The following is a 4,980-nucleotide window of genomic DNA, read 5'->3' on the forward strand; positions in this document are numbered from 1 at the left end:
TGCGACACGTATGAAACATTCGGTTGTGGCTTCAATGTCTTACAAGTTACGAACAGGTTTCCATGCGGCAGGTTTGAGAAATTTAATGAACGAAAAAAAAATGTGATGCAAAAACTATACTATTCTTTTGTATCCCAATATCACTCGACGTTTAGAAGCTTATCTTACATATTACTTTCCGTTTCTTGTTCTCTTTTCTCTCTCTCTCTCTCTCTCTCTCTCTCTCTCTCTCTCTCTCTCTCTCTCTCTCTCTCTCTCTCTCTCTCTCTCTCTCTCCTCTCTCTCTCTCTCTCTCTCTCTCTCTTCCTTTCCATCTCCCTCTCCCTCTCCCTCCCTCCCCCTCCCTCTTCCTCCCTCTCCCTCTCCCTCTCCCTCCCTCCCTCCCCCTCCCTCCCTCTCCCTCCCTCCCTCCCTCCCTCTCCCTCCCTCTACCTCCCTCTCTCTCTCCCTCTCCCTCTCCCTCTCCCTCCCTAAGTTTAAGTTTAGAAGCTCCATATAGATGATGATTAAGCGGCCAGCTATCTATACCTTTGCCAATGCCTACTCATCACTGTGAAATGCTCCGGTAATCATCACTTAGACTTTTTTCAACTTCACGAGTATAATGTTAGAGCCACAATGCACAGCCTGATACAGTCTTTTTGCACGGACACAAACATGGAAATGCCTAATCACAGTCCATTGTTCTGTGAAAGCTATAAATATTTCGTTTAGTAGAAATAATGAATACATGAATAAACGATAAAGTAAATGTGAAAAGCATTTTATAACATTCTCATTTCAGAAAGTGTGGACCGGTTTCCGAAAGGTAAAGATATAAATAGAATAAATATATAAAATAAAAGATTGTAATTCTGCACTTGGTAAAATGTACTGTGTTTAGAGTCTATATTGCAGAGACATCATTATTATTATTTTTTAAATTATGGAGTAATTCTACTTTGTTTAAATGTTATGAAAAGCATTGAACATAATTCTCCTGGTCTGCAGGCCATCAACCTGTTATAATGATTTACTGCAGTGTTCTTCAAACATTTTCTCACGTATTATAGTGGAAACGTCTGTTGAAGTGTCGATTGTTTGCAATGTTTTCCCCTTTTTAATCTGTTTCATCTATTGTTAGGTAATGAGCGTAGAGTACGTACATTTTTTTATTTACTTCATAATATTTTGTTTATTGATTTCTCTTTTTTGGAATACGGGCGACATATTGTCCTCCAGGTCGTACCTCATAGTTTGACTCTAAACAACTGTGGATAAAAAAGACGAAAATAAACGGGACACATAAACACATACATATATATGTGTGTATATATATATATATATATATATATATATATATATATATATATATATATATATATATATATATATGTATGCATGAAAATATATACATCCATCTCTCTCTCTCTCTCTCTCTCTCTCTCTCTGCCTCTCTCTCTCTCTCTCTCTCTCTCTCTCTCTCTCTCTCTCTCTCTCTCTCTCTCTCTCTCTCTCTATATATATATATATATATATATATATGCATTTATATACACTAAGACAAATATGTACGTGTCTATATGTATATGTATATATACACATGTAGATGTAAACATGCATATATATATATATATATATATATATATATATATATATATATATATATATATATATATATGTATATATATATATATATGTATATATATATATATATATATATATATATATATATATATATATATATATATATATACGTATGTATGTATGTTTGTAGAGATACTTGCATAAATAAATAGATAAATAAATATATATATATATATATATATATATATATATATATATATATATATATATATATATATATACACATATATATATATATATATATATATATATATATATATATATATATATATATATATATATATATATATATATATGTATATTCCAAACAGGATATAGGATTATGGTAGTCAATTACTCTTCTTTTTCCCTCGTCTTTTTCTTTTCTTTCTTTCTCTCCTTCATCTCATCATTTACCTTTCTGTGACCTCTCGTTTTCCTCCCTTCCCCTCGTTTTCTGTTCTTTCGTTCTCCTTCCTTCCTCTGGTTCGCGTCAATTCTCTATTTCCTGTGTTCTCTGTTTTTCCTCTTTCCCCTATGTTTACATTTCAGCCTGTGACTTCTTTTCTCTTTCCTTTTCTTTATCGCTTTCTTGTCGTCTCCTTTTCCTCTCGCAGTTCTATCTTTTTTTATTATTATTTCTCATTTTTATAAGTATTTTTTTCATCCTTATTTCTCATTTTTTATCATTATTTCTATTTTTTATTATTATTTCTCATTTCTCTCCTCTTTGTTTTCCTTTTTTGATTGTAATAGTTTGTTTTTGCCATTTCCCTTTCCCTTCCTTTCCCTCTCCCTCTCTCCTCTCCTTTTCCCCTTCACATGCCTTTCCATTCATTTTCTCTGCCTGCTCTTTCTCCTTGTTCTTTCTCATTTTGTCTGCCCTATCTCTCTCGTCTTTTTCCTATTGTTTTTTTTCTTTATCCTCTCATCTTTCTCCTCTCTCCTTTCCCTTCCATCGTCACCGATTTTCTCTCTTATATCCATCTTTTCCATCTCCCTTTCTTCCATTTACACTTCGTTTACCCAACCTTTTCCCTCTTCTCCCTTCTCTCCTCTTCCATTTTCACTTCATTTACCCAACCTTTTCCCCCTCCTCCCTTCTCTCCTCTTCCATTTTCTTAACTCTTTTTTTTCTTAACTTTTTTTTATCCATTTTTTATTTTTTTTATTTTCTTTTTATCAGATCTTAGTTTCCCCGTTTCCCGTTTCCCTTTCCTCATCCTCCAATCTCTCTTTTTTTTTCATCCCTTCCTGTTCTATTTCCACATCCACTTCCCTGCGGCCCTGATAAAGATTGGCAACACCATTAGCGTCGCAGTCATCACCTGAAGTCGCTGAAACAAAAACACAAAAACATGAAACAAAAAAAAAAAAAAAAAAAAAAAAAAAAAAAAAAAAACATGAAAAAAAAGGGGGGGGGATTGTAGATTTTCTGTTTAACTCTTTCACTATTTTCACTGGTTTTGCTTTGTTGGATGTTTCTACAATTTCAAAGTTGATTATCATGATAAAGCCATAATGGTGCTACATTACCTGAAGTCGCTGAAACAAAAACACAAAAACACGAAACAAAAAAAAAAAAAAAAAAAAGGGGGGGATTGTAGATTTTCTGTTTAACTCTTTCACTATTTTCACTGGTTTTCCTTTCTTGGATGTTTCTACAATTTCAAAGTTGATTATCATGATAAAGCCATAATGGTGCTACATTACCTGAAGTCGCTGAAACAAAAACACAAAAACATGAAACAAACAAACAAAAAAAGGGGGGATTGTAGATTTTCTGTTTAACTCTTTCACTATTTTCACTGGTTTTGCTTTGTTGGATGTTTCTACAATATCAAAGTTGATTATCATGATAAAGCCATAATGGTGCTACATCACCTGAAGTCGCTGAAACAAAAACACAAAAACATGAAACCAAAAAAAAAAAAAAAAATAAATAAATAAAAAAAAGGGGGGGGGGGATTGTAGATTTTCTGTTTAACTCTTTCACTATTTTCACTGGTTTTCCTTTGTTGGATGTCTTTACAATTCCAAAGTTGATTATCATGATAAAGCCATAATGGTGCTACATTACCTGAAGTCGCTGAAACAAAAACACAAAAACATGAAACAAACAAACAAAAAAAGGGGGGATTGTAGATTTTCTTTTTAACTCTTTCACTATTTTCACTGGTTTTCCTTTGTTGGATGTCTTTGCAATTTCAAAGTTTATAATCATGATAAAGCCATAATGGTGCTACATCACCTGAAGTCGCTGAAACAAAAACACAAAAACATGAAACAAACAAACAAACAAAAAAAGGGGGGATTGTAGATTTTCTGTTTAACTCTTTCACTATTTTCACTGGTTTTCCTTTGTTGGATGTTTCTACAATTTCAAAGTTGATTATCATGATAAAGCCATAATGGGTCTACATTACCTGTAGCCGCTGAAACAAAATGATAAAAACGAAAAGAAATGACATGTCAACAATAGATTTTTTTTGTATGAATTGTTCTGATTTCGTTCGTTATTCAACTTGCACAATACTTTTCAAAGCTGAGAGTTATATAACACTTAATGCCATCCGATGCCGTTAAAACAACAACAAAAAATAGATAAATAAAACGAAAAATGAATAAAACGTAGGTATTGTACATTTTATTAACTTCCGTTTCTTGTTCCGCTTATCTCAATGATATCAGAGTTGACATTTTTATCACACTTCGAGCTAGTGCAATTTCCATCAGTACACTTCCTTCTATAATGTCATAGTTGATGGACGTATCCCCGTGACGTAAGGATGGCAAAAGGATGATATTCATCGCCCCGAATACGGCGAGCGAAAAATCTCCCTCGAAGGGTTTTCTGCGCGCAAAATTGTCGCCTTGATTTTGAAAGAGTGACCTAAAAGAGATTAGAGTGTAAATTAAATATACGTAATCCTTTTTTTTTTTTATTATTCGTCCAGATAACGCGATTTCTCCGAGGGAAGTAATCCCAGCGTCAGACGGGACATGATCTTGTTTGAAGCCTTAGCAACCCTGAAGAATTTCCATGGCAAAATCGGGATAAGCAGGGGTGGGGGGGGGGGGGGGAGGGGGGAGGGGAGGGGGGAAAGAGGAAGAGGAAGGGAAAGAGGGATAAGGTGAGGGAAAGAGAGAGAAGGCGAGGGAGAGAAGACAAGGGGAGGGGGAAAGAGGGAGAAGGCGAGGGAGAGAGGACAAGGGAGGGGGAAAGAGGAAAAGGAAGGGAAAGAGGGAGAAGGCGAGGGAGAGAAGACAAGGGGAGGGGGGAAAGGGAAGAGGAAGGGAAGGAGGGAGAAGGCGAGGAGGTAGAGGAGGAGGGAAAGAGGGAGAAGGCGAGGGAGAGAGGACAAGGGGAGGGGG

Source organism: Penaeus vannamei, chromosome 33, assembly GCF_042767895.1.
Source record: "Penaeus vannamei isolate JL-2024 chromosome 33, ASM4276789v1, whole genome shotgun sequence".
Taxonomy (NCBI): Eukaryota; Metazoa; Arthropoda; class Malacostraca; order Decapoda; family Penaeidae; genus Penaeus; species Penaeus vannamei.